Genomic DNA, 9,190 nt, shown 5'->3' with positions numbered 1-9,190 from the left:
CAGGGAGCCTGCTTCTCCTCATCTCTCTCTCTGTCTCTCTGCCTATTTGTGATCTCTCTCTTTGTCAAATAAATAAATAAAATCTTTAAAAAAAAAAAAAGGCACAGGGTATCAGATTGTATAAAAAAGCAAGGTCCATAGATATACTGTCTACAGGAGACTGATTTTAGACCCAAAGTCACCTGCAGATTGAAAGTGAGGAGGTGGAAAACCACTGTGAGCATTCTGTAGTAATTTAATGAACAAATGCACAAATAAACTAATCAAAGCACTCAAAATGAAGAAAAGTCTTACTGATCCTGTGGCAACCAAGGGTAACCCTATAGCCATTTAGGATTCAAAAATGCCATCCAATTTATGGCACAAAGTTATCACTAACTATATATTCAAATTTTGAAACATTTTATTACTTTTTAGCAGCACTTATAATAGTACTAAAATGATAAAATTATAATGAATTGAGGTATATCATGTACTAGAACAGAATAAAATCCTTTTTAAAAACATAAACTATATAGTCTATATAGCCTTTGCAAACCTCAGTTTTCTCATTTGTCAAATAGGAATAATAAATTACTCATAATTCATCAAAGGCTTAATCAGATTATATATACAGCAATTTAAGGCTGACAAATGAAAATTCTCTATAATTATAATTAATGTTAAATGTACTTCCTCGGAATATCAGAAACTAGTTACCTGTTCTTGCCTAATATATAATAGACACTTATTAAGTAATTAGTTCAGTTGTATAGCATATAATGGGTCATAATTCTTTGGTTTATAAAAACAGATGTATCTAGAGATAATGAGATAACTATCTAATAGAGCAAGTTAAAAAGCATCTAGTTATCTAGTGGTAGGAAACAATGCATGTTAACAGAGCTGTTGGAGAATATCCTGTTCCCAGAGAGGAGGGAAAAGAAAGGAAAAATAATAGTTTAGTATTTAATAAATACCTGTGATGTTCCAAACACTTTGCTAACTAATATAATCTCATTTTATCCTATGAAATAGAAACCCTTATCATTTTATTTTAGAGGAGAAAGCAAAATTTAGAGAAGTTAAGTTACTGGCCCAAGATCACATAATAAGTGACAGAGCTTTTTCACACCCAGGAATGTTGACTCCATTGCACTTTACTACTAAGAAATCAAAGAGATGGAATAAAAAATAAAACATGTAAATTAATTTCCTTCATTGTTACTTTTTTTTTTTTTTAATAGTTTGACTGGAATTCTGAGCCCATAGAACTGAGTTTCTAAGGTCTTTAGCTTTAGCATTTCCCCTAGTAACAAGCTGAAAAAATATTTTGATCTGGGGAGCCTTAAAATAAATCACATATGTACATACTAACTGCTTTGCAAGTGAAAGAATAGTTTGAGGGTGTTTCCTCAAATCACATTTTTTTAAGATATTGCTTTAATTTTTATCTATGTAATACATACACGATATAAAAAATCAAATACTATTAAAAAGTCTCCCCTGTTCTCCACTATTCCGCCCCAAATCCTATAGACTAAAGCACATATTTTCAAATTTTAAATATATACTTTTTAATATTACCCATTGATTTCTTATACTACCTATGTCTGCTGATTAACTCTCATACCGCCTCACCTCACCTCCCTTTAAAAAAAAATGTTGTTCTCCCATATCCGACCAATATAGTTATATAAACATTTTATTTAGATGAATAATTGGTATTTACTATATTATGACTACGTATTGGTAACTATTGAGCCAAGTGGTATATTCCAATTGTTTTCTCTCTCATTAACATTTTTGTTTTTCCTACAGTTATTAATTTCATTGATTTCACATTCATTTAGTTTTCTATGTATGTATGGCTATCTTTTTATCCAAAAGCTATAACAGATTTGTCAAATGTTCATTAATTTTTAAAAAATATTTATGCACATCAAATAATCCATTACTTTTGCATTTTTTTCTTGATGTTCTCCTTCCCCCAGCTTCCTGATTCTACCCGGACTGGTTGCCCTCTCCAAACCTACTATCTATTTGTCACTCTTTCCTTCATCTTTTCTCTTTGGCTGGATTGTTTTCGGGATTCCTTGACTATTTCTTGGTTTATTTATGGGTTCTACTTTGCTCTCTCGTATCTTTTCATTATGATTTTTGATAGGTGTCTGGAGAGAGGACAGGAAAGTACCTACAATCTGTTAAATTTATGTAGAAGTCCCTAAATCACATTCTCTTCAGAGATCATTTACAATAAGTTAGCTTTTTATAATAATAATCCCTAGACTTATGCCTTTATTTTAAAAATCATGAGTATAATTGCAAATTAAAATAATCATCATGGGGGCACCTGGGTGGCTCAGTCAGTTAAGCATCTGTCTTCAGCTTAGATCATGATCCCAGGGTCCTGGATCCAGTCCTGCATTGGGCTCCTTGCTCAACAGGAAGTCTGCTTCAACCTCTGCCCCTCCCCCTGCTTTTGTGCACACACTCTCTCTCAAATAAATAAGCAAAATCTTTTTTTTTTTTTGTAAAGATTTTATTTATATGACAGACACACAGCTAGAGAGGGAATACAAGCACGGGGCATAGGTGAGGGAAAAGCAGGCAAGGAACCTGACGCGGGGCTCAGTCCTAGGACCCTGGGATCATTACCTGAGCCAAAGGCAAATGCTCAACGAGTGAGTCACCCAGGCGACCAAATAAGTAGAATCTTTAAGAAAGTAATAAATAAAATAATCACCACCAACAGTTAACATCTAACTGAACAGACTGTGTATATAATATGATCATTATGGCTACCTGCTATATACAGTTAGATAACTTCCCAGTGGCCTGCAGTTAGCTGAAGTGAAGACAGTATTTCATGCTGCTTCTTAGAATCTATATCAATGTTTGGGTAAAAGCAAACTCTAGTCAATACAATTTTTTCCCTCCAGTACATAAAGCTTTTGTTGCAATCAGTGGCTGTATCCTCTGCTGAAGAAATGTGGCAGAATCAGCATCATTATCACCAAAAGTAGCAAAATCAACTTCCTCATGACTAAAAGAGAACTTAGAGCCATATTCGCTCACAAAAGTTACAATTTCACATTAGATTTTTTTAATCAAAAAATTAAGTAGACATTAAATAGGAATATAAATAGGCCCCCAAAATGAAACACATCAAGATAAAGCAACAAATACAGTCTACATTTCTTTTCTGACTCAGGGGTTGTATACATTCAAGAATTCAGAAGTTTTCATGATTTGGAAAAGTTTACTATGTATCACATAAAAACGGAAACAGATGCGGCACTCTGCAATCAGCAGTATTTCTACATTAAAATGTATCAAGATTAACGCAAAGTGGAAACATAAAGACTGTAAAGAGCCTCACATCCATTCAGGTTAGGTTTTAGTGCCAAACTTACAAACTTTCCATTTTCAAAAGGAATTGTAGGTAAGAGATTATGAACTATGATTAAAGGAGAGACGAAATTATAATTACCAGTAGACTGTCTGCTTAAAACCTGAGAAGATTAACTTGAAACTTATTAGGAATTTATAAAGCTGACTAAAAAAGATAAAGTGAGGGGCATCTGGGTGGCTCAGTGGGTTAAGCCACTGCCTTCGGCTCAGGTCATGATCTCAGGGTCCTTGGATCAAGCCCCTCATCGGGCTCTCTGCTCAGCAGGGAGCCTGCTTCCTTCTCACTCTCTCTGCCTGCCTCGCTGCCTACTTGTGATCTCTCTGTCAAATAATTAAATAAAATCTTTAAAAAAATAATAAATAAATAAATAAGATAAAGCAAAAGATAAGAATCACGAGCATAAGAGGAGGCTTTTAGATGCACCTGGGTGGCTCAGCCAGTTAAGTGTCTACCTTCCACTCAGGTCATGATCCTGGAGATCCTGGGATGGAGCCCCACATAGGGTTCCCTGCTCAGCATCGAGCCTGCTTCTTCCTCTCCTTTTGCCTGCTGCTCCCCCTGCCTGTGCTCTCTCATGCTCTCTTTCTCTCTGACAAATAAATACATAAAATCTCAAAAAAAAAAAAAAAAAAGGCTTTTAGTTTCCACAGGTAAAGTTTTAAGAAAGAATTCCTTCCCTGTAACTGTCAGTGGAGAAATATTCAACTTATGTCTTCTCTTCCATAATAATAATACTAAGTTGAGTCTACTATACATGGGTCAGAAGAGGAGTGTGAAGCAAGAGAACTGAAATAACTATTATTTAAATAAATCTACCGAGTGCTGCTAGGTACATGGTATAAGGAATAAACAATGTCCTTAAAGAGTTTAAAATCTAAGACAGCAATGATAACAAAATGAAGACATTTAGTATTGTGGTAATTAAATGAGAAAAGACATTCCATATGACAGGGTTCTGAATCCTACGAACTTTGTTCTCCTTCTGATTTTATGTAACGCGCTACCTGCTTCTCCCTGTAGATATCTGAGCTTATTACCCTTTCCTAAAGACCTTGCAATGGGCACCTGGGTGTCTCAGTCGTTAAGCATCCGCCTCTGGCTCAGGTCATAATCTCAGGGCCTGAGATGGATCCCCACATTGGGCTCCCTGCTCGGTGGGGAGCCACCTTCTCCCCCTCCTACTTCCCCTGCTTGTGTTCCCTCTCTCACTGTATCTCTCTCTCTCCCTCTGTCAAATAAATAAATAAAATCTTTTTTTTTTTTTTACAGTAACTGGGTACCAAATTACTTTATTTGAAGGAATGGTACAAATGAAAGAAGTTAAGTAGATGTTTTGGTACAACTTATAGAAAAGGTAAGGTAACCCCAACATGCATGCATGGCCTCAGGGACCAGGTGGCTCGGGAGACAGCCTAAGGCTTAGCTCTCACTATCACTGTTTCCCAAGGTGTGCTTGTCAAAGAGATACTCTGCCATGCCAGATTCGGGGGCCCCCATCTTGCGCAGGTTGGTTATGTGGTCACCCAATTCTTTGATGGATTTTACCTGCTCATTCAAGTAATGAGTCTCAATGAAGTCACACAAATGGGGGTCATTTTTATCAGTGGCCAGTTTGTGCAGTTCCAGTAGTGACTGATTCACACTCTTTTCCAAGTGTAATGCACACTCCATTGCATTCAGCCCATTCTCCCAATCATCACGGTCTGGTTTCTTGATATCCTGAAGGAAGATTCGGCCACCTCGTTGGTTCTGCAGCTTCACCAATTTCTCAGCATGTTCCCTCTCCTCATGAGATTGGTGGAGAAAATTATTTGGCGAAGTTCCTCAAAGCCACATCATCACGGTCAAAGTAGTAAGACATGGATAGATAGACGTAAGAGGCGTAGAGCTCCAGGTTGATCTGGCGGTTGGTGGCGGCCTCCGGGTCCTGGTGGTAGTTCTGGCGCACCTGCGAAGGGGATGCGGTCGTCATGGCGCGGCTGAGGAGAGGCGGCGGCGGGCAGCGGCTGCACCGCGCTGGAGCGGCGACGGGGGGCCTTGGAGCGGTCCGAGGACGCTGTGAGGAGATGGCGAAGGGCTGGCTCTGAGCAGCCGGCCGGGGCGAGGGGACGAGCGCCGGGTTCCGTCCAAGCACTGTTGAAGCAGGAACCCGCGGCGACTCTCGGCGGAGATGTGAAATAAATAAATAAAATCTTAAAAAACAAACAAACAAACAAAAAACGATAAAAGACCTTGCAGGAAAGACCTGGAGAGGAGCTGCTAAACTGTAAGTTCCTGAGCATCCTCCATGTAGCACATCCTTCAGTCAATGGTTCTCCACCTCAGGTGGAGGTTAAAATCACTTGTCAAAACTCTTTGGGGGAGCTTTCAGAATCCCAGGACACAGGCCACATTCCAAACCAATTAAATCAATGTCTAAGGGCAGGGCCCAGACATCAGGATTTCTGAAACATTCTCAAGAGAGGATGAAAGTATAACTAAGATTAAAAACAACTGAGGGGCACCTGGGTGGCTCAGTCGGTTAAGCCTCTGCCTTCCGCTCATGATCTCAGGTTCCTAGGATGGAGTCCTGTGTCCAGCTCTCTGCTCAGTGGGGAGCCTGCTTGCCCCATTCTCTCTTTGCCTGCCTCTCTGTCTACTTCTGATCTCTCTCTCTCTGTCAAATAAATAAATGAAATCTTAAAAAACAAACCAGTAACAACTGAGACTCAAGAAAAGCCAAAGGATGTGAAGGCCAAGCATTGGGATTAGGCATTTAAATTCACGGCAGCTGAGCACGAACTACCAGATAGCACCCTTAGAAACTCCTCATTACAAGGCTTCCTGGGTATCTAGGTAGAATTATGGGGTAATTAAGGCATTTTTCTGATTTCCTCTGCTGTTAACACTTAATAGTTTAGAATGGGAACAAAGCTGAAAGAAAAGGAATGGGCACACTTAAACTTTACTTGAAGCTGAACTCCTGACGTAGACACAGCTGGACGTTTAGGGTTAATAACTCCCATCTTGCTAAAATCTACAGTACAGTATTAATAGCCGACAGACTAATCTTCCAAATAACAAAAGAACTTGTAATTTTGTTCTCAACAATTAAAAAAAAACTAATAAAATAGTCTTTACATTTTTCTTTTTTAGTGTTTTATTTAGTTTCAGTTCTAGGTTCTCTGCTCAAACTCTGTGTCGGTATTAGTTGTGTAGAAGTCTTATATTGTTGGTTATTTACTACTAAGTTTCCTATGGTAAGTAGCTAGGCATGGTATTCTTTGGCAAAATACCCTTAGATCTGAAAATGAATTTGAGTTTCCAAATGGAAACTATCTTCAGAAATCATGTTTGTCCCATAATTTTTATGTGGAGTATCTTCCTAGGAACTTGGCTTTCTGTTTACTGGCTCTAAAGTCTGTTTCACTAGAACAATTCCAAACCTACCTGAGGCATAATCTAAATTTCTGGTGCTAAAATTGGAATTAGTAATTTTCCATTACAATTATTAGGATGATTAAAGACTAATTCAAACACACACATATACATACACACTCAACAGCCAGCGAAAGGAAAACCCAAACGAACTTTGATCTTGTCTCTACCAATTCAATCCAACTCAAAGCTGCAGAGTTTAAAGAGAACTAGCCCAGGAACCAACCAATAGAAAAGCCATTTGATTCTCTACATTCAAGTTCCTGTGACAGATCCAAGCCATTAATACCGAATTAGTAGAATTTGCTACTTCCAAACACAAAAGACTCTTTGCTTATGTCCACACGTCTTATGTGGGAAGTCAACAGATTAGTCCTTATTAGGAAGGAAACCTAACTAGAACCTTCCCACTGGATTTTTCTTTTCCCTTCCCTTCACTGACTACTTCTGGGTATGCAAATATATACATGCATATGAGAGAACATAAATTTGACTAACAGTTTGACACCACTGTTTTATTAACAAATGTAACTCAAAGCAAAATTATTAAATAAGGATATATAGTAAAATAAACATTCCAGTGGCCTTTTAGACTGAAAAGTTCTGCTTTACAAATAAAGGGGAGAACAATACAATTACACGATAGTGCTTGTACAGACTTGCTGAATATGCGATGAAGCCCAGCCCAGCCAGCCAGTTGTCTCATCTCTTCTATTCCAGAAAAGGGTGAAAAGAACAGGACAGCTGTAGTGTCCTGACTTTGAGACTTACTGGTGAATGGAATGACAGATGTAGAGCCAGTGCCCCAAAGTGGGCAGGCCCTCATCTCTGACAAACAAAAGAGGATGACAGTCTTTGAGCCCCATTTACTTCAATAAAATTTTCTTTTTAAGCCAGCTGTCTTTTTTTTTTTTTTTTTTTTAATCTAAGATACTGAGTGGTACAAGGCAGTATTTACTGACGAGGTCTCAGAACACCATTTTACCTGATAATCCAAGCAAAACACCAACAATTAGTTCTCCCTATTTATGACCTTTTAATTGTATCTATATTTTACTATATATAAATATATTATATGCTACTGATACATCTATAGTTTTATGGTATGTGTCAAATAAAAAGGGCTGTTCCAGCTTTGTCTCACATTTACCCATGAAAAATCTGAAAAGTAAAAATTTTTATCTTCAAAATGTTCCACATCTGTTAGATGTATCTCCTTATAATCCACTGAAGAACCGTAGTTTTGTCCTCTTGCAACTCCCTATTGACCCAAAGTAGTGATTTGTACAACTCATTAAGCACATATTCAATTCTCTACCATATGTTGTGTTGGTAACTTCCTGTACTTTTGCTATCCTACTCAGAGACTGTAAATATCTTGAAATTAGGCATCTATTGCTTATGTTTGTCTAGAGTAGGTGCTCGATAAACATACCTTATCTCATTGGATCCTCAGAACCATCTTGGGGAGTCGTTAGGGCAAATAATATTCAACTGAGACACCAGTAGTTTAAGAAAGGCGTCATCTAATCTAATATAGAGAATCAGTGAAATTGGAAATTGAAATCATTTTTTTCCATGTATAATTAAATATTTGTTATACTTATAGCCTCTCCAAATGTATGGAAATGTCTATCAATTGTAGAAGTATTTTTGTTTTTATTCTCAATTTCTTTCAGTTGTTCAATAAAAACAAATTCACCAGGGACCGAGCAGATAACCATTAGTAGTGGTCAAAAACATGTATTATAATTTCGGTCCTATGTATCTGAAGCTTAAGTTCTGAGGAAAACTACTCATACTGCAGTTCTTTGTTTAAAAGGATCAACACAAGCATCAGTACCTTTGCTTTGCCTTGACAAATAGCTTTAGAAGATGAAGACTTTATAGAATACAGTAGAAAGACAATTAAAAATGTGAACTCCATAAGAATAAAGGAAAACATTAAATTACATTTAAATAATCAAAGTAACAGTGATTCTGACCCAAGGAGGTAATTGTATGTATAAAATTTAATGTTCCTGCTAATTTTTACATAAAGCCTTATGAATTTCACACCTAAAAACCTGCATAAATTCATCGACATTTATTTGTAAAATGACTTTGAGCTCCAGGAATTTCATGCAGTTTGAAGTTGACTTTGTATAGAAAAGAGAATAATGCTAATGAGTGAAAATTAAGTATAAGGCATAAATATGTAATTATATACATTTCTAAAAGTGGGATAAATCACACATTAAGTTATATCATAATTCAAGGACTTGTAAGAGTCAAGAAGATATACTTGATAGTCTTTGGATAATTACTTTTAATTAATATGCCTATATTACAAAAATATGAGAATATTTTAAATTAGGGATGTAAAAATATTCAATACAA

General features: G+C 37.0%; 1 pseudogene; it reads right to left on the bottom strand.

Moving 5' to 3' along the window:
• Positions 1–4,663: 4,663 nt before the first annotated feature.
• LOC101674858 lies at positions 4,664–5,381 on the bottom strand (annotated as a pseudogene).
• Positions 5,382–9,190: the final 3,809 nt, after the last annotated feature.

The sequence above is a fragment of the Mustela putorius genome, unplaced genomic scaffold (assembly GCF_011764305.1).
Source record: "Mustela putorius furo isolate JIRA1106 unplaced genomic scaffold, ASM1176430v1.1 tig00003845_pilon_pilon_pilon, whole genome shotgun sequence".
Taxonomy (NCBI): Eukaryota; Metazoa; Chordata; class Mammalia; order Carnivora; family Mustelidae; genus Mustela; species Mustela putorius.
The sequence above is the reverse complement of the archived record's forward strand: the minus strand, read 5'-3'. Positions and strand labels throughout refer to the sequence as shown.